We start from the raw sequence: 22,565 nt of genomic DNA, 5'->3' as shown, positions 1-22,565 counted from the left end.
CCAAATGGCCGAATCCTACCGCAATAACTCGGAACACAAATCTGACGAGTCTGATCAGTCTGACCAGCAAGTTGACTCTTCTCAATTTGATGCGCGTAATGAGCCAATCTAAAGAACTTTAAGGCTTTTTAACTCTTTGCCACTAAGTATTTAATTGGCTTGGGGATCCAAGAAGGATGTGCTTAGGCAATTACTTAGGGAATATTTTTTAATTAATACTAAGTCTTAAGTTAAGTTAGCTGATAGCCAGATAAGGATTTATCATTTGGCGAATAAATAAATAAATTCGTTTTAACTTTTGAAAAACCTGAATTTGAAAAGTTAATATACAGACCGTTTGAACTTATAAGGATAAAAAAGGTGGTGCTCGTCAAAGGAGTATTACTATCCAAAAACCAAATAAATGAACGGAAATATTTTCGAAAAGAATTTACGACGAATTCCGACTGCCGCACGGATATCACTTTGAAAACCACTTTATAAGCTCGAACAAATCTTCAGGGAAATTTTAAGGTACAAATAAGTACATCTTAATTTTATTTCAAATAACTTTTTTTATATCCTTGCAGAGGGTATTATAATTTCAGTCAGAAGTTTGCAACGCAGTGAAGGAGACATCTCCGACCCTATAAAGTATATATATTCTTGATCAGCATCACTAGGAAAGTCGATCTAGCCATGTCCGTCTGTCCGTCTGTCCGTCCGTCTGTGCGTCTGTCCGTCCGTTTCTACGCAAACTAGTCTCTCAGTTTTAAAGCTATCTGCATGAAACTTTCCCAAGAGTTGTCTTTCAATTGCAGGTAGTATATAAGTCGGAACGAGCCGGATCGGACGACGAAATAAATGAAAAAAAAATTATAACTTTGCTGTTTTTAATTTTTTTTTTTAGTTCTTCGACATTTAGTAATGGTTTAATATTTCAGAATTATGGTTTAAATTTTATCAAAATCGGACGACTATAGCATATAGCTCCCATAGGAACAATCGGAAAAATAAATGAAAAAAAATTATAACTTTTCTATAACTTTATTATATAAATAACTATCTAATAATTGAGCTGCAAATCATCATAGTTTCAATGTTTTTTTTAGCACATACTCAAGTAAATCATAATTTAAATGTTTTCAAAAGTATTTAATTAATGCAATAGCTGCAAGGGTATATGAACTTCGGCTTGCCGAAGTTTGCTTTCCTTCTTGTTTTTTTTAATATTTGTAATCCTATTTATAGGCCATTGCAAGTGCGGCAGTATATTGAAACCCGAAATATGGCCTCGTCTGGAAATTGAAAAAAATTAAAAAAGGGAGAAAAATCGTGTGGAAAGCGACAGCTCCGTAAAGAAACCCGCCAAAGTGTTGTATCGTGCTTGAAAAAAGAGGTCAACTCACTTTTATAGAGCCAAGAAAGCTGACGATATGACGGGAGAGGAGGATGATGCAGTGTCCTCGCATTTTTACAAAGCCTCGGTTTGCAGGACTTCCAAATGTGAAGCTGCAAAAAAAAATTCAGAAAAACAGATCCGTTAGACGCCATTCCGGACCTTAAAAGTAGTCAACAGGGTGTGCAGTATCCAAAGGAAGTGGTAAGCTAACAATAATTTTGAAAAAATTTGTTTAAATCACAAATAAATTTAACATTTTTGGGTACGCGACTCGTCAATAGCTTTACTTTCAGCTTACTGTCTAGCATTTGCAACGTTCGACACTGTAGAAGGGTACGCAGAAGCATGCAAGACGAACAATTTACCCAGGACCTACATTCGAATAGACGTTGCACATTATATGAAAAACTGGGCCGATTTTTTTTTTAAATATAAAACACTTTTTGGATTCGGCCAGCTTATTCGGTGCAGCAATCAAATAGAAGCTGTAACTATAATAAAGCTTTGCTTATAATTGCAATGTCCAAAAAGGGAGGACAAGGAGCAACACCTCTTAAATTTATCGAAAGCTGTGCGAACCATCCAACCCCACTAGAAATTGAAGTTCGAGACATTGTGGACGCCACTGAATTAACGCAGAAGGATGGTTTATTTATCAATTTAAAATTAATGTATTTATGTATTTCATCGCCTCAGGCTTGTATCCAAGTGCTTTAGCGGATGAAATCCGTGAAGAAACGAACGGATACCTGTCTCAGTGGGCTGAGTCTCTAAAGGAAGAGGTCAAAAACATTTTAAAAAATGATGAAAGTTATGACCTTAATCCTCGAGAATGCTCAACATTCATCAAACGCCTGCTAAGACACATAAAAACTATTCCTATGTGGTCAGCAATTGCTCAAAACCGTTTTGGGAATGGTAGAATACCAGCCAGCAGTGGGCCTGTAGAAACAGAATTTAATTAAAAATTAAGTTCTAAAAAATAGAGACAGTGTGGACTTCGGTGTGCAAAAACTTATAAAGTAATTTAAACGGAAGTACAAAGATTATCGATTGTTCCCTAAAAGAAACCAAATCACTTGATCTGGAACTCAGTTTTGAAAATACTATCGATGATCATAATTAGGTTCAGAAAGGAATAGCTTCGATGAAGAAACTGGAGAAACTCGAGAGCCATTTACGAATATTGCTCTCAGCCCAACGTTTTTATCTTTGACCAAAAAGACATCAAATTCCAAAGAGAAAACTGAATATTTTTACCTTTGCCAAAAATTTGTACAAGCAGGAAAACTTTTGGAGGACGACGGTACGGACATAGTAGTGTGCCAGGAGTGTTTTGATCCACCTAGTGTCGCTTTAAATGCAATTGAGAACAGGAGGGGCTTAGGGCAAAGCCCAAAAAAGAAAGGGTCCTCATTATTTAAGTAATGAAAATGTAGACATTAATGATATTGAAACGATACCTCTTTGCCTATTCTGAAAAATGAAAACAACTCTTCTTTAAGTCTTGTTACTGTCGGAAAATCGTCATTTTCGCTCAACAACACGCGACCATTTAATAGCATTTTTCCATTGATATTGGCTAGTGTAGCGGACTCAGAAAATATTAAAAATATGATGAATACGGATGTCATGAAAACGAAATGTAGGTGCTGTCATACATGTCATTGAAAGTATAATCGACCAAGCCACATATAGAAAAAGAGCAGAAATTATGTTGAAATTTTTAAAAAAAGAACTGAAACCTAACCAAATTGAAAACATAGATTGCATTTGCGATATTATTAGCCTGGCAAATTGTATTTTTAAGGGGAATCCATCTTTAAGGAAATTTCAATTTGTGCTTCTGGTTGCAGACCAAGAATTACGGAGCTTCCCACAATAACTATTAAAAGTTGAGAACTTTTGCAAAATGTGTCTGCTATTATTGAGCAACATGTGGCACTAGTCGGCACTAAGTGTCGCCAGGAAACTTGTAAAAGTTTTAACACAAACAGCATTCACAAAACTAGCAATTTCATAATTATTTTTTTCTATTTTTAGGAAGATGGAGATTTCCACAATGCCCACAACCTTCAAAAGTCCCAAAAACGGGGACATATATGCCCTCATGGCATTCGTGGATTTTGTAGGACCTTCAGTTACAACAAGAATAAAAGATTTGATTTATCACTATAGGGCATTTTCCCGTAGCAAAGCACACTGGACGGTCTCCGACGACTAACAAAAAGTACCATACAGCGCCAACAATGCAAAAGTCAAGCCAAAACTGCTTATGTACGCTAAAATTTAATATTCTTTTCTATATTGGGCTTTTTTAATATCGGGATGAAGTTTTATTTTTAGGGATTCACCAATAGTTCAACTAAATATTTAGTTGATTAAAGCTCCTGTCAGTATTATCTGCATTCGCCACGTGCAGACTGCAGATTTCGCGGGAATTGTGCGTTTTGGGCGTCGACGTGAGCAGAGCTCTGTCGGCGTCGACATTTTAAATCAGCGCTGCTGCAGAACACGACACAGTGGTCGCCATACATACAATAACATGCTGCGGTTTTACACTGTACGTACAGTCGGAAGTTAGAGAAAGAAAGCTTCTTTCATGCATGCTTGCAAGCGAAAAAAAAAATAAGAGCTATAGAGAAGCGTTTTTTATGTATTCTCAAGAGTTTTTGTGAAATCGTCCCTTCTACTAAAACCAAAAGCTGAACCCGAACGCTGCCGATCGTTCGATATTTTTGAGATCGTGTTTTCGTCTTGTTTCGGAAAGAACAAACAAATGGAACAGCAGCGGCGTAAATATATTCACTTTTTATATTTAAAAAAAATATCTGAACGCTTTGTTATGTTGGTGGAAAATTACTTGTTAAAATTTTCCTAAAATTAATTCTGTAAAAATATTAATATTTAATTCTATTAATAATTATATTAAATATATTTTCTATTATATTAGAAAATTATTAATTTGAAGCAGTTTTTTATATATTTTAATTTTAGGTAATAATATATACACGATTACAGATTTCTTTTCAAAGCGAGATTTTGTTTTGAATTATTATTTTACATTTGCCGGGGCTATACTTTCCGCCGCCACTGTAATCACAAGGAGTACCCGAAAAAAACCGGTACTCTTGAAAGCAAACGACTAGAACAAAAGGGATAATCCAAGAAAGCGCGCGGTCTTTTTCGTTTTTTATAATGTGAGCGAAAAAACATGAACAAAAAACTGGACTAATTTAAAAACATGTAGGGTCTACCTATGCCAAAAAAATATTCAATTTATAAACACTTTTTAACTGTCTTAGTCAGTGTACGGTCAAACAAATGTAAACAAATTGTTCCTAAAACCGTGTGTGGCTGTTAATCAAGCAAATATTTTATTATTTTTGTTGAGCGTACACTGCAATAAGATTTGAGTTTTATTTTATAATAAGTACATATCCATAAATTGTGTTAATTTAAATATTATTTTCATTTACTTCCAGAAAAAACTATTTCAAAGCAAAAGGTAATTTGTATATACATACATATGTACATACTAGTGGTGTTTTATTAGGGTGACCTTAGAACGTAAATTAAAAGAACCAACATTTAAGAAAAATAAACATAAATTTAAATAATTAGACATTACATAAATAAAATATAAAATGTAATTATTTAATTGAAAAAATATATTTTAAAAAATAAACAGAACTAATATAATTTAAAACAAAAAAGAAAGTTAACTTCGGCAAGCCGAAGTTCATATACACTTGCAGCTATTGCAAGAATTAAATATTTTTGAAAACATTCAATTTATGATTTACTTGAGTATATGTTTAAAAACATTGAAGCTATGATGAGTTGCAGCTCAATTATTATATGGTTATTTTATATATTCTTATTATTTCTATGGGAGCTGTATGATATAGTCGTCCGATTTTGTTGAAATTTAAACCGTAACTCTAAAATATTTAACCATTACTATATGTCGAAGAACGAAAAAAAAAAATTAAAAAACAGCAAAGTTATAATTTTTTTGTATTTATTTTTTTTATTGTTCCTACGGGAGCCATATGCTATAGTCGTCCGATCCGGCTCGTTCCGGCTTATATACTACCTGTAATAGAAGGACAACTTTTGGGAAAGTTTCATGCAGAAAGCTTTAAAACTGAGAGACTTGTTTGCGTAGAAACGGACGGACAGACTGACAGACGGACATGGCTAGATCGACTCGCCTAGTGATGCTGATCAAGAATATATACACTTTATAGGGTCGGAAATGTCTCCTTCACTGCGTTGCAAACTTCTGACTGAAATTATAATACCCTCTGCAAGGGTATAATGATGGGAATGTGGCGTTCAAATATTCACCGTTTAACGAAAAAACAAAAGGAAGATCTTCAGCTAGAGCTCTTACTTTTGATACAGAAAATAATTCTGTAAATCAAATTATTCTGTTGAATATGATACCTATGACGCGGATCTTAATAATGCATTTGTTGTTTGCGAAAACAAACCGAATCTCCGTGAAAAATTATTAGAATGGTACCATAACAATGATGTTACTAGAGATCAACATGATGCACTTTTCAAAATTTTGAATTCGGAAAATCTAGATGTTCCTCGTTTGGCTAACGGCCTTCTCAACTTAAAATGAACTAAAGCGGTTATCCGTACTGTTAGACCTAGTCACTTACACTCACATTGGCATTCAAAATTATTTGGAATTTATAAAAGATAAGCTCGTAGATAATTCGAAAATAGTTTAAGATGTCAGCGTTGACGGACTACCGCTTTTTAAGAGTTCGAATACCAGTTTGTGTCCAATTTTAGGATACTTTCAAAATATTCCCGGCAGTGATGGGTTTTTGATTGGCTATTAGTCGAAAGCCAGCTAATGTAGACGAATATTAGTCGAAAGCCAGCTAATGTAGACGAATATTAGTCGAAAGCCAGCTAATGTAGACGAATATTAGTCGAAAGCCAGCTAATGTAGACGAATATATGTACATACGAGCGATTTTGTAACCGAGCTGGTAAAACTTCCCCTTAAAATTGGTGACAAACGTGTCGTACAAGATCATTTTTTTGTGATGCCACCGCAAGATTGTTTATGTGTGGGGCGCCAGGTACCAACTCATTTAGTGGCCGCATCAAATGCAATCAAGTTGGAAAACGTATCAGCCATGTAACTGTTTATAGTGAAGTTAGAGGTTTTCCAAATAGCAATGATCATTTTCGAAACAGATCTTTTCCTTCACACCACTTTTAGTCGACCAAATTCCACTTGATATAAATTCTGCTTTTCCTCTCGACCCCATGCATTTGATTAACTTAGGTGTCGCTAGAAAAATTATTCATTTAATTGTTGAGAATAAAACTATTAATTTCAAAATTAAAAAAGAAGATTCGTCAAAAATTTCTCAATTACTAACAATTTTAAAGCATTTTTGGCCGGCCGAGTTTGTAAGAAAGCCCAGACCTCTACAAGATCTGGTAGGATGGAAACGGTTGTGCACAGACACTTTTTTTTTATATTTAGGTAATATTATTAAAATAAAAAATTTCTGATGAGTACTATTATCAAGTCCTGCTTCTTATGTGCGCGTATAGATTACTTCTTAGTCCAAATTACCATTTGCACCTTCAGACTAGTAGTGAATTAATTAATTACTTCGTCCGAAATTTTAAAAATAAATATTCTAATGAATTATTAACATATAATATCCACAATTTATTACATTTAATTGATTTCGTCCGTAAACTTGGGCACATAAATTCGTTTACAGCGTATAAATTTGAAAATTTCCTACAAAAAGTCAAACGAAGCGTCAAGAAGCGAAAAAAAATAAGAAGCCAAATAGAAAAAAACTGTCTGTGTACAAAACTGTAGAAGAAGAATGTACTGGGGAAAAAACTGATAGATTTTAAAATATTAATCAATTTAGTAATTTTATGATTTCTATCAAGATGCCGAATAATATTTGTTGCATCAAACCTTATATCCCATTTGAAATTTCAAAACTGTTTAAAAAAGATAATGCTTTATTGTGCAACAAAGCGACGTTTTGTAATGGATAACTTAAAGTAGGCAAGATGTCAATACTCAGGTACGACCGCACGTATGTTTGTCTGGCTTTCTGGCTCGTCGGCAAATGGGGTGGTGTTTAAAAGGTGCCATACCTTGAGGCCTACGCCATATTTATTTTTAAACGTGAAAAAAACGAACCAAACTATAATATATAAAGCAAAAGGATTGACATTTACGTAGGAATAACACACGCGGAAAAAAAGGTAATGTAATAGAAACGAAAAATTCGGCCGAGGTTGATGTTGCGGCCCTTTTCTTTGCCCACCCAACCTTGACCATGTCATTCCTTAAAGATTTAAATTCATGGCCCCTTTTTGTGTTTTGGGGTTGGTTAGCGGGGACCAAAAATATATCAATTTAGGTAAACATTATAATATTTATTAAATCTAAAATATTAAGAATAAAATACTTCATGGTTCAGGTTATTCATATCAGGAAAGTAAACTAATAAGTTAATAATATAAAATAATTTATTATGATGGCTGTGGAGGTTTAAAAAAATGAAAGAAACTCGGCGGTGTTTATTTATTTTGCCGAGGTTTATAGACACTCGCGAATTTCATAATGACACAACACACTTAGAACAAATTTAAAATTACAACAAAAAATGCAAAATCTAAATATAATTCCTAATTACATAAGTACTACAATTATTCTTTTCTTCCTCTATGCTCTTTAACGATTCTTTCTCATTGGACTCTCAAATCGCTCTCCTAAGCTATGCTTTGCCTCTTTCACACGCACAGCTTGCTTCTGGACCTCAACGATCTTAGGTATTTCTAAGCTATGCTTTGTCTCTTTTTCGCGCACATAGCTCTTTGTCACCTCCTCTCACGGGCTCTAGTCTTCGCTACACTTTTGGTTCGCTCTCCCTCTCTTTATAGCGCTGCGCATGCGCTAAACTATATTTATGCCGGCCAAAATGTTCCGAATATTGGCGCGCACGATCGAAAGGAGGAATCTGAGGATTGGGATGCTGCGGGCTCTAATCACTCATACTCGATGACCAGTACAGATCTGGGGTAAGGGCCTTTCCGAATTTGCTGGAGCAAACGTTTTCGGATGAAATGGTTGCCAAGGTGACAAATCTATTCAATTCAATTTAATTATTTTTTTTTTGCTGCTACCAGAACAATTTTTTTCCCTAACGAGACTTACCCCATCGATTTGCCCCTGGAAATTTAAATAAAATTCCTTTTGGGCTGGGTTTTCGGTCTACCAATATGCGCGTTGTTGTGGGCACTCGCGTAATTCCTTGTCTTATCCGGGCGTCACTACTGCCTCGGTTTACAGTTTTTCCCAAGTTTCCTTGACATTTGCCTTCATTTATACAAAATGGACCAAAAGCGCAAGGAAACTAATGCAGCTCAGCCAAATATTGTCCTTCACCTGCACAGCGAAGGCAAATCTTATGGAAAAATAGCCCAGATTATGGAACTTAGCAGATTCACAATAAGAAACATCGTGCAGCGCTTTAAAGGAGCAGCAGTTTGAAGAACGCTCCCAGATCAGGACGCCCGAGGGCCTTAACTGACCGTGAATCTAACAAGGTGGTCCGAAAAGTAAGGCTGCACCCGAAAATATCTTTTTCCCAGATTGCCGCTGAGGTTAAAACTGAGTTTGGGAAGGAAATTCATCCCACAACAGATAGAAGGACCCTTCACAAAGCCAATTACCATTGCCGTACTGCTCGAAGAAACAAATTGATCTCCGAGGTCAATCAAAAAAAAGCGTTTAGCCTATGCCAAAGAGGACTTGACTAAGCCAATTGTATATTGGGATCAGGTGATCTTCTCTGATGAAAACAAATTTAATATATTTCGATCCGATGGCCGTCAGCAAGTGTGGAGAAAGCCTAACACAGCATTATAGCCTGATTCCATTGGCGCATTAAAACGCATTTAGCCTAATGCGCATTTATTTACACAGGGAATCCCATAAGGCTAAATGCCGCATTTAAAATAAATGCGATTTTTAAATGCGATTAAAAACCATTTGCCCCGAACATTTTTAGAAAAAATACCAGAAAATACCGATGTTGAACGATATTTTGTTCGTGCCACCACTACAACAGCTGTTTTCTATATGCAAGGTTGGCGCAATTTCTGATGTCTTTTGAATATAAAATCTATTTTGTATAAAAATGACTGAAACCTAGAGCGCACGCTGCAAGTTCTGCTCGCAGTACCACAATGCATTACTGCTGGATCTCTGGCATGAAATAAGTCCCACATATACGAGGATCCTTGCCCTTTATAGAAACTGTGGTGGTCTACATTACAAACCCGTCATAACAACGCAATCAGCTTCTCTCCCTTGTCGTTCAAGTTGGCAAATGCCTCGGTCGCATTATGGATGTCCTGCTGAGCATTTCAGAGTTTAGTAAACTCACTCATGTTCATTAATTTTGATTAATTTCTTTTGGATTTGCCAAAATGCTAAAGTAAACAAACCCAGATCAGCTGCTCGTGCCACTCACATGTCGGAGTAGCATTAACTAAATGCTAATGCGCCAATGGAATCAGGCACATTTAAAAAGTCCACTAATGCGGCAATGGAATCAGGCTATCAGATAAAAAGAACTTGGCACCTACAGTAGAACACGGCGGCGGAGGTGTCATGGTGTGGGGATGCATGTCATCGGCGGGTGTTGGAGAGCTTGTCTTCATCGAGGGAATCATGGACAAGGTAAACTACCTCAAAATTCTGAAGGAAACCCTAAAAAAAGTGCCCTAAAGCTAAATTTGCCGAATTCCTTCACATTTATGCAAGACAATGACATAGAGTAAGAAACTATATAGAGGCACCATTTGCTCTGCCCGCAAATTTCTGGACGCTTGCGTGACGCCGGTGTTTGAACAGTGTGGTGAAGATATCAGTTGTTCGAACATGTGCAAGTGACCAGCAACAGGATGCAACTGCCGTAAGACCTGCTTGCGAAAGAAGAGTCCAGCTAGTAAGCGCTAAATTCAAAACATTGAACGAGTTTTTGCGCTATTTTGTAAAAAAAAATGACTTTTCTTTTACTTTGTTTGCCTAGTTCTTGTACTACATACGACTAAACACCGTTGATATGTCAATAAAAGACCAAAAAAGCGATTCTTTATGACTTTAAACACATAAATTTCATGTCGAACCTGAAGCATCTTCTCAATGCTTGACGTCCACTAGTACAATCATCTCTCACACCTATTTTTAACTGTGTGAACTCAAAAATATTTCCGATTCCTACTCAGTATCAATAAAATGATCTCTTTTATTCATACAACAGGCTCTGTAAAACTCGTGTTTCGTATGGCTTTGAGCTGTTATGCTGATTTGAGATATTTTATTGGTTGATTTGCTTTTTTGAGTTCGATTTGAAAATGAAACCAGAATTTCGATTTTTAAGACAGGCAAAACTAAATTGCTTAAAAGTATTTAAAAATATTTATTTTGTATAATACAATTTGTATTAAAAATATTAAGTAACAAAAAAATTTTAATTTTAAAAAATTAAATATTAATCACTATTGCTTTGTTTTAAGGCTTTTACCCAAAAGATCATTTATTTCGTTATGTTTTATGATGATTTTAAGTAAGTTCCACTGTTAAGATATATAAGTCACAATACATTTTAAATAAATTATTTACATTTTATATTAATAAATAAATGTGGTTTTAATAAAAAATGATTGAACTGCTGTTATTTTTTTTATTATACGTTTTATAGATATATATGTATTTAGTAGCTTTTGTCTAGAATGATACCTATAAAAACTTTGCGAATAAAAATAAATAATTGTTCCGTATTTAAAAGTATGAATTTTACATTTAAAAGTATTTTACCCAGGTAAGGATTCAGTATTTTTTGCATGTTTTGGTGTGACCACCAATCTCTCTTTCCTCTCTCTGTAGGCGTTGCCAATTCAAAAAAAAAGAAAGAAAGAGAAAACAAAGTGAAATAAAATATAGGTAAGCATTGTTTTAATTAAATTAAGGTTGTAATATCATATTAGTTAGACAAACAAATGTGACAATTAACATTTATAATCTTTAAGCTCTAATACTGGCATTCTTATTTTACAGATACGTATTCAAAAGCGAAATAAAATGTCAGAGGCAAAACAGTAAGTAAAGCACTGCACACTGGGCCAGCAGGCCCCAGTTTATTATTTTTATTTTACTAACATTGGCAGCTAGAGCCCTAAAATATGACACTTTTAAAAGTTGATAAATCTTAAACCACTTAAAATTTAATTTAAATTTAAATAAAAATATCAGAATAAAAAATGCGTCGTGCCCAATTGTGCGGGCCATATTGTGGCTTATTATTTTCCCAACAAGGAAAATAAGATGAAATGGTTTGAACATAGAGTAAGAAATGTATAGAGGCACCATTTGCTCTGCCGCCACCTAGACTAAAACAGGGGAAATTTTCAGTCTCTCACGGTTCGATTCGAACCTTTAATTCGGTCCCGCGGTGAGTTTCTGCATCTGAACTGCTCGCACCCATTGCTAAGGGCTAGTGCGAGCAGTGCAGTTGCAAATTCACCATGGGACCGAATTGCAAGTTCGAATCAAAAACTGAAAAGTTGGGTGGGAAATCAAGGTTAGCTTCGAACATGGCTCTCAGCAGAGCTTGGGCAGAGGTCCGGGCAGAGCAAATGGTGCCTCTATATAATTCTTACGCTATGGTTTGAAAACCTCAAAATTCAATCAGCGCACAATCGAGACCAGGTGTGTAAACACACTTTAGGCCGGAGTGCTTCTCGGGGTCGGCTACTAAGGAACGGAAGTGTTTCGACCGAAATGTTGGGTAAGCAATAGTTCTTAGTTTTTGTACTACTGTGGGCAAAAAGTAAAATGAATTTGTTTGCCCACAGTAGTAACTTAATTTATTGAAGGTTCAAGTAATTATTCAGGGTTTTTTAAAGTCATTCGATGCCTTTAAAAATTCTTAAAAATTATTTGCACTTTCAAAATATGTACTAATACTTATATAATTTAATTAATTTTTATTTTTTTTATTTATTTTTTTATTATTTAGGTTTTGTGCCAGTGCATGAACCACAGTTCAGCACTTGGCAAAAAAAAAATATTGCACTGTGTTGCATAAAAAATTGTCGTTGCGTTGAAGGTTTGCAAAAAACAATGATGCCTATTGAGAACCTTATTAAATTGTTTAAGGAAGTCAATATAGTTATAGGTGACTGTTTTTTGTGCAAACTGCACCAGATTGAATTGAAAAATAAAATGGATGAATGCAAACATTCAAAGCCTAGACCAGAATTCATTTTTGACTTTGTTCATTTGTTTAAGAGTATTCGAAATAATTTCCTGAACAGAGGTGTTAAATTACCTTTGGACCCACTTAAATTTGATGAAATTTCAAATAAAAGTGTCGCGTCTTGGAAGGTTATTCAAGAGTTCTATAGCATTGACTCATGCGGAGTATCTCGTTTGGCTCCAAAGCTATCAGATAAGCACATTGATCCAAATAATTTTCAAAAAATGAATGTAAAATTGGCGACTCAGGTATTTTCGAACACTGTAAGCCACGGAATCGATGTATTGAGAAATGCTGGAAATTTACAAAGTTCTGTCAATGCATTGGCAACTTCAGAATTCCTTAAACAAATGAATGATGGGTTTGACCTTTTAAATGAAGGCACTTATCGCTCAGATAACATCATGAAATATAAGTTGGAAAATTTCATGCAGTTTTTAGATAAATAAAGTTTCTTCCGCAATACGGGAAAACCGTCAAGTGCAACTTGCGTAGCAAAGCTAAAGAAAGCTGCCAAAGAATTATTAACGTATGTGAACAACTCTCGCAAACCGAAAACGTCGAATTTATACGTTTAAATAGGTTTTGCCAAGATCCATTACAAAACTTGTTTGGGTTGTTAAGATCCAAATTTGGTAATTTCACAAACCCCACAGCACAGCAATTACTGTATGCACTAAAAAATTTGTGGGCGACAAAAATAATAAATGAGAGAACAACGAAAAACACAAATTGTATTCCTGATAGCGACATTTCCTTAGACTGGTCTTATGAGCCAGGAATGTTGGAGGAAATTAACAAAAGCAGAATACAATTGGAAAGTTGTGCGGAAAAATCTGAATTTCCATCTCAAATAGTTTTTGAACCTAAAGAAAGTGCTTGCCCTGACAATAATTTAGGAGAACGTAATGCTGTAAGATATTTCTTGGGCTACGTTATTTTAAAAAAATTAAATGCTGACAATTGCCCTAATTGCACAAAATCCCTGGCTTGCCTTGATGAAATGAAATCAAAAACTAAACAGTTCATCAAGGCAAAAAATTACAGTTCTTATGAACTATATTTAAAAAATCCTTCTGATGCCATGTTTGAAATAACATTGCAGCATGTATACATATTCGACCACGAATTTAAGAAACGTCCGCAACGGCGAAATTTTTGTGAGTACTTAGTTAAAAATGCACAGAAGAAACAAATAAACAGTATCCTTATTGGTTTGCTATTACTGATCCATGCGCTCAGCACAGACAAGTATTTTAAAACATTTGTTAAAGGTGCTATTATACAAGCACAGCAAGTGGTACCACGAGGAATGGGACGCAACTCAGAAAGCTAGTGGAAGAATAAGCAGAGAAATAAAAGAAATTAAGAAGAGATTCTCCGACACAGTCGAATTTGATTCAATTCAAACAATAAGCACTGTCAAAAAATAAAAAAAACTCAACAATTTAAAACACATATAGGTATCCTCTTCTATGTAATATTATAGTATTTAAATTTAATAATATTAGTTATGAATGTTCTTATTAACTGTTGTTATGTATTTTTGGGCAGTTTTCAAAAGCTGTCCGATCTACCGCCTTCTAAATTTGTTTACAACACAATGAAAAGAAAAGATTGCTGATGAGGGAGAGTGGTGTCTTCCGAAACAGTTTTGAAATAATTAAAAATTCTTTTTTAGTCGATTTGGTAAATATACTTTTAGAAATGTGCTTCCTTGGTCTGCTTTCGCAAAATATTTAATTTTTATACCCTTGCAGAGGGTATTATAATTTCAGTCAGAAGTTTGCAACGCAGTGAAGTAGACGTCTCCGACCCTATAAAGTGTATATATTCTTGATCAGGATCACTAGGCAAGTCGATCTAGCCATGTCCGTCTGTCCGTCTGTTTATATGCAAACTAGTCTCTCAGTTTTAAAGCTATCTGCATGAAACTTTCCGATTTACGGTTTAAATTTCATAAAAATCGTACGACTATAGCATATAGCTCCCAAAGAATTAATAAGAATATATAAAATAACTATCTAATAATAGAGCTGCAAATCATCATTGCTTCAATGTTTTTAAACATATACGCAAGTAAATCATAATTTTAATGTTTTAAAAAATATTTAATTTTTGCAATAGCTGCAAGGGTATATGAACTTCGGCTTGCCGAAGTTAGCTTCCTTTCTTGTTTTTGCTAACACAGGCATTTTTTATCAAAGCGCATTTGTATAATGCATTTAAATCTAAAATATAATATTTGTTTTTATTAATATCATTATTTTTAATTAATTATATTTAATATAATTATTTATTGTTTATGGTAATATATTTAATTATACTATTCTTTATCAGTTTATCAGAGCTATTAGGATTAATTCTATTATCTCTATTATTTTTGCAGTAAACACTCAAGTATATCGGCTAAAAAGAAACTTAGCAAAAAGCCAAGTAGATCTTATGAGCCTCACGAGCCTAATAAATTACTTCACATTTTGTTGTAACAATAATAATATTATAACTAAGCATACATAGATAAAGAGGATTTCCAGTAGCGCAGTCGTTCCAAGCAGGTCCTGCGACACTCCCCAAAGGCCAAGAAATCTCAAATTTTCCGATCTTTCTGTTGTCTCAGCACAAACCAGGTCCCTTGGGCTGTCTGCAGGCTAGAAAAGTAATAAAACTAGATTAGGTTGTAGCTTAAGAAAATAAATATTTTTAGTTTTTTATACCCTTGCATTATGATTTCAACCAGAAGTTTGCAACGAAGTAAAGGCGTCATTTCTGAAAAATATATAAAAAAATTATAACTTTGCTTGTTTTTAAATTGTTTTATTAGTTCTTTAACATATAGTAATGGTTAAATATTTCAGAATTACGGTTTAAATTTCTTTAAAATCGGACGACTAAAACATAAAGCTCCCATCGGAACACAAAAAAAAAATAATTAAAAATTCTTATTTGGCAGGTACATAGCTCCGATTTTAAATTTTTTCAATGCCCAAATTAGGTATAAACTGAAGAAAACGACAATTCAACAAACATACATTTAAAAATTCGAAAATAAATCGGGATGCCGGTTTATTCGGGACTTCAGGCGGTCCTTGAACTGGAAGTTCTCGAAGTTGGACAGATCCTCGGCGCCGCTGACGGTGGACAAGTAGGGCCACCTCCTGGTTGAGGATGCTATACCAGTCGACTCCCACAAACCTTGGATGACTGTTCACATCGATGGCGCCCTCGGGCGAGTTTCCTAAACTGAAAAGTGGTGGCATGAGCTTCTCCTGGATGCCCCTGACCCACTCCCACCTTCACTCACCGTTTTGAGGTGTCCACCTGCATCAAGCTCTCGACAAGATGCTTAGCTGGGCAGTAAAATAGCTGGGCATCTTGTAGTCGCAGACACTGATCTTGGAATATATCAGAATGATATCGCGATTGTGAATGGCAAAGGGAGAGCCCGCCACAAACTCGTACACAAAAATTCCGAAGGAATATACGGCCGAATTTGCACAATCTCTGGGGCCAAATATTCCGGCGATCCACACAGGGCCGAAGTTCGGCCGTCCACTCTCTGGGGTTTTAAAATTAGTGTATTCATAGGGAAGTTCTTTGTAAAACCAATGTCCGTGAGTTTGATATTGCCTCACTGGTCGAGCAGGATGTTCTCTGGCTTCAGGTCCCTGTACATGAGGCATAGAGTAAGAAATGTATAGAGGCACCATTTGCTCTGCCGCTCTCTCGAGTGACTTTTCCAGTGATGCCACCTAGACTAAAACAGGGGAAATTTTCAGTCTCTCACGGTTCGATTCGAACTTGTAATTCGGTCCCGCGGTGAGTTTCTGCATCTGAACTGCTCGCTCCCATTGCTAAGGGCTGGTGCGAGCAGTGCAGTTGCAAATTCACCATGGGACCGAATTGCAAGTTCGATCCAAAAACTGAAAAGTGGGGTGGGAAATCAAGGTTAGCTTCGAACATGGCTCTCAGCAGAGCTTGGGCAGAGGTCCGGGCAGAGCAAATGGTGCCTCTATACATTTCTTACTCTATGCATGAGGTGCATTTTATGCATACACTCGAGGGCTAAAGCCACCTGAGAGGCATAGAAGCGGGCCTGCTTCTTGTTGAACTTGCGAACCCTTTTTTTTTGGAAAAGATCCATTAAACCTCAGTCTGCGAAGAAATGGAATCAGGAATACTCACCTGCATTGGTAGCTGAACCATAGAGTAAGAATTATATAGAGGCACCATTTGCTCTGCCCGGACCTCTGCCCAAGCTCTGCTGAGAGCCATGTTCGAAGCTAACCTTGATTTCCCACCCCACTTTTCAGTTTTTGGATCGAACTTGCAATTCGGTCCCATGGTGAATTTGCAACTGCACTGCTCGCACCAGCCCTTAGCAATGGGTGCGAGCAGTTCAGATGCAGAAACTCACCGCGGGACCGAATTAAAGGTTCGAATCGAACCGTGAGAGACTAATTATTTCCCCTGTTTTAGTCTAGGTGGCATCACTGGAAAAGTCACTCGAGAGCATAGAGTAAGAATTATATAGAGGCACCATTTGCTCTGCCCGGACCTCTGCCGAAGCTCTGCTGAGAGCCATGTTCGAAGCTAACCTTGATTTCCCCCACACTTTTCAGTTTTTGGATCGAACTTGCAATTCGGTCCCATGGTGAATTTGCTACTGCACTGCTCGCACCAGCCCTTGGCAATGGGAGCGAGCAGTTCAGATGCAGAAACTCACCGCGGGACCGAATTAAAGGTTCGAATCGAACCGTGAGAGACTGAAAATTTCCCCTGTTTTAGTCTAGGTGGCATCATTGGAAAAGTCACTCGAGAGCATAGAGTAAGAATTATATAGAGGCACCATTTGCTCTGCCCGGACCTCTGCCGAAGCTCTGCTGAGAGCCATGTTCGAAGCTAACCTTGATTTCCCCCCCACTTTTCAGTTTTTGGATCGAACTTGCAATTCGGTCCCATGGTGAATTTGCTACTGCACTGCTCGCACCAGCCCTTGGCAATGGGAGCGAGCAGTTCAGATGCAGAAACTCACCGCGGGACCGAATTAAAGGTTCGAATCGAACCGTGAGAGACTGAAAATTTCCCCTGTTTTAGTCTAGGTGGCATCATTGGAAAAGTCACTCGAGAGCATAGAGTAAGAATTATATAGAGGCACCATTTGCTCTGCCCGGACCTCTGCCCAAGCTCTGCTGAGAGCCATGTTCGAAGCTAACCTTGATTTCCCCCCCACTTTTCAGTTTTTGATTCGAACTTGCAATTCGGTCCCATGGTGAATTTGCAACTGCACTGCTCGCACCAGCCCTTAGCAATGGGTGCGAGCAGTTCAGATGCAGAAACTCACCGCGGGACCGAATTAAAGGTTCGAATCGAACCGTGAGAGACTGAAAATTTCCCCTGTTTTAGTCTAGGTGGCATCACTGGAAAAGTCACTCGAGAGAGCGGCAGAGCAAATGGTGCCTCTATACATTTCTTACTCTATGCTCTATGACTCTATGCTTATACACAAAAATGCTTATGCTTATATCATAGAGTAAGAAATGTATAGAGGCACCATTTGCTCTGCCGCTCTCTCGAGTGACTTTTCCAGTGATGCCACCTAGACTAAAACAGGGGAAATTTTCAGTCTCTCACGGTTCGATTCGAACCTTTAATTCGGTCCCGCGGTGAGTTTCTGCATCTGAACTGCTCGCTTCCATTGCTAAGGGCTAGTGCGAGCAGTGCAGTTGCAAATTCACCATGGGACCGAATTGCAAGTTCGATCCAAAAACTGAAAAGTGGGGTGGGAAATCAAGGTTAGCTTCGAACATGGCTCTCAGCAGAGCTTGGGCAGAGGTCCGGGCAGAGCAAATGGTGCCTCTATATAATTCTTACTCTATGCTTATATACAAAACTTTTCATAAAGAAATTTATGTGACGCGTTTAATAGTTTTTAAATAATTTGATTTAATTATTTTTAAATATTGCATGTTTCAAAACTAAACATCACCAAAAGGTCGTTGGAATGCCTTCAGTGGAAACAATTAAGGCATCACACATGTATGTATGTACCTGTGGAGCTGTTTGGCCAAGCAGTAATTTTGTTCAAAAATGTAACGAAGTGGCACAGGGGAAAGGTACAAGGGTTCACAGCTTATTTGATGCAGAGCCCATTTAAAAATGAATTCGGGTGTAACTTTTAAACGCAAAGACCTAACTTAAAAATTGGAATGCCTAATAACAGATTAATATAAGTAGTATAATAAAGGAACATCGTCTAATTCATTAAAATTGTTTTTTTTTATTTTATAATTTGTTTAAAAAAATACTAGATAATTTTTGGTCACAACTTATTTGATGCAAGATCTTGTAAACGCTTTTGCGCAACCATGGAGCCGTGTTTTCAACACTGTTTTTTTACAGTTGCTTCTCCGTTGAATTCGCATGCAGTTCCCGTTTATGTTTTTTTTTAATTTTGCGCTTTAACTTGAAGACAAAGACAAATATAAGCAATGGGTCCTCGCACATCAATTGAGAAGCGTGAATTAGTCCTACAACATTTCAAAAGTGGGGTCTCCTAACGCGGAATTGCCAAAATTGTGGATTTGAGTCCGTCTACTGTATATAATACAGCATATAATTGAACGGTACGTTCGCGAAAATCCAGTCGAAAATAAGGGCAGAAACGAACCGAATAAGATTTTCAGCGCTTATGACGAGCGCTTAATAGTGACGAAAATTAAGGAAAACCCCAGGCTGTAAGCACCAAAACTTACTGAGCAGATTCACCAAGAGCAAGGCAAGTCATGTTGCCCACAAACCATTCCTCATATGGAGACAGTCACCAGATATAAATGTTATAGAGAATTTGTGGGCTTTACTGGATAATAACATACGGAAACACAATATTACCAGTAAGGAACAGCTAATAACGGGATAACGACATATCTCCGCCGTCATATCTCCGCCCAGTGTATTTTGTCGGCGGAGATATGTACATATGTCGTGTTTTATTGGGAGAGTTCTGTCGTTTAAAAGCGACATTGCTCCCCCATTGGCTATCGCGGAGTTATGTCGTCTTAAAACGACATATCTCCACCCTTCTACAAACGACATATGTATCTCCGCGAGGAGATCTTTGTCATTTAGAAATTGTCAAAGAACACGTAGAAACATGAACTTCATAAGTATCCAATAAGAATGAGCAAAATGGACTTACTTATTGATTCATAAAAGAAATCAGTGGCGCTATTATTAAAATTAAAAAAAATTTTTTGTGTATGTACTACTATTTACATTTTTCTTTATTGATCATTTGTTTTATAACTATTCATATATTTAACTTGTTTAAGGCTTTTTTTTTACTTTAGGCTCCAATTTATCGAAATACACTGCAAGTGTCGTCGATAATAACAAGAAATTGAAATATTTACATTAAGAATGTGAACGTTGAACATTTTAGGTGGCAACAAAAATAGCACTATTTCAAAAATAACTTAAGAAAACGAAAAAATAACGGGAAGTTCTGGAATATTTGTATTTGTTTGTATTCCTTGTCGATATAGTGTATTAATATTTGGTTGTAAAACCTTTGGCAGCAATGACAGCAGCACAACGTCTCGTCATAGAATTGACCAAATGTTGGCACCTTTCCCGTGGAATACTGCTCCATGATTATTGAATGGTAGCCCAGAGCTCCTGATTATTCCTTGGTTTTGTATTGGAAACATATTTTTTACATCAGACCAAAGATTCTCTATCGGGTTTAAGTCTGTAGACTGAGCAGGCCAATCCATTAGGTGAAGGGATCTGTCTTGAAACCACTTGCGAGCTTTCTTGCTGGTATGTTAAGGGTCGTTATCCTGTTGGAAGACCCACAACAACGGCATTACGTATTCTGCATAAGGCAGCATCACTGTTTGCAAAATATCGCAATAGACATGTTGATCCATAATAACTTTTATCCAATGTATTGGACCCACTCCGTAATAAGAAAAGCATGCCCAAACCATGATACTCGTTCCACCGAGCGTAGGTGTTGCCTTCCTCGATAAGCTTTTTAATGATTTTCCTCTTTTCGTCACTGTTTGCAAAATATCGCAATAGACATGTTGATCCATAATACCTTTTATCCAATGTATTGGACCCACTCCGTGATAAGAAAAGCATGCCCAAACTGATACTCGTTCCACCGTGTTTTATGGTCTTGCAGGTGAAACTTGGGCGGTATTCCGAATTTGGGGTCGCCGTACATAGGATCGAGATCCTCTTCCTCCAAGTAGCACGATTTTGCTTTCATCCGACCTTAGGATGTTTCTCCACTTTTCTGCCGGCCAATTCAGGTGCTCTTTGGCAAACTCTATTCTTTTTGTCACATGCTTCGCATTCAAAAGAGGAACTTTTCTCGGACTACGGGCACTTAATTTATAATCTTTTAATCGATTCCGAACTGTTTTAATGCAAGCCGATATGTTAAGCTCCTTCTTTAGCTCAGTAGCCGGCTTAAAGGGGGCCTTATTGCACTCGCGAACCAGTCTGTTCACCAGCAAATTAGACATTGCGGCTTTTCTACCGCGTGTTTCTGGTTTATTTTTTTAATTTAAGGCATTACTAATCATTTTATTGGAGCAACCGACGATTTGCCCCACCTGAGCGTAGGTGTTGCCTTCCTCGATAAGCTTTTTAATGATTTTCCTCTTTTCGTCAGTACAATGCTTTCCGCGACCCATAATTAATAATTTTTTTGAACTTAATGATAAAGTTTCGACTCGACTTTGCAATACAATGCATTTACTGTCCGCAGACACAACAACAATCATCATTTCGCCGAACACCTGCAGTCTGCTCTTCGGAATCTCAAAAAAACCGTTATCAGTGCTATTTTTTTTGCCGCTCTGTTTTGCACTTCGTTTGCTGAGATGCCTTATACAGAAAAAACCGTACGCAAATTAGATATAGGTATAGTTGATAAATATACATTTATATATAAAATGTATAACACACTTATGTATATAATTTTGTATTTTTAGTTTTTTCTTCGGACAAGATAATTGAAAATAATATTGAGGAGCAAAATCGTGATTATCTTCTTGATGCCACTTTTAAAGTTTGTCCTTTTGGGATTTTTAGGCAACTTTTTATAATTTACATTAAACATATGCAGAAGGTAAATTAATTATTTTAATTGATATAGGTAAATAGATTATTGTATTTTTTTGCATTGCTTTAGATAACGCCGTTTTTATTCATATTGATGACGCGAAAATCTGGGCTATGCTACCAGCACTTGTTTATGTTATTTATTGATTGCAACATTTGTTGCTTAAAAGGTGGATCTTTTATTTCGGACTATGAAAACGCAATGCGGAACGCTCAAAATAACTGCATCCCTCAATGAACTTCTTTGCTTGTTGGTTCCATTTTACACAAGCATGCAAAAAATATGCAAAAAAAACGTCCGGGTTCGAAAAAATGCTAAAATGCAATAAACATGCATATGTGCTCTTTCTCAAGTTTTGTACTTACCGCTCCTACCCGCTACAAAAATAGTCGAAGCTTTTAATATGCTGAAATGCCAAGCACAATCTTTAGAAAATAAGATGTTTTCTCCATTTTTAACATATTTCGAGAAACAGTGGCTTAAAAAGGTTGGTTCTGTATTATAAGCTATTACTTATAAATTTGTGTTGTTTTTAATTTTTTGGTATGTATATTATAATGGACTATTTCTATTTTTAGGAAGGACCTGAGAACATTTCGGTTTTTAAGCGTTCAACTCGAACCACCGGATCTGTTGAAGAGTATAATTTGAATTTAGGCAATAAGATTCGAGCAAAAGGGCATTTTTTTAAATTTGTACAATG

General features: G+C 36.4%; 1 pseudogene; it reads right to left on the bottom strand.

The window, feature by feature from the left end:
• Window positions 1–15,722: 15,722 nt before the first annotated feature.
• Window positions 15,723–16,867, bottom strand: LOC128260709 (cAMP-dependent protein kinase catalytic subunit 2-like; annotated as a pseudogene).
• Window positions 16,868–22,565: the final 5,698 nt, after the last annotated feature.

The sequence above is a fragment of the Drosophila gunungcola genome (assembly GCF_025200985.1).
Source record: "Drosophila gunungcola strain Sukarami chromosome X unlocalized genomic scaffold, Dgunungcola_SK_2 000038F, whole genome shotgun sequence".
NCBI classification, from domain to species: domain Eukaryota; kingdom Metazoa; phylum Arthropoda; class Insecta; order Diptera; family Drosophilidae; genus Drosophila; species Drosophila gunungcola.
Note: the sequence above shows the minus strand (reverse complement) of the source record. Positions and strands in the feature narration are given on the sequence as shown.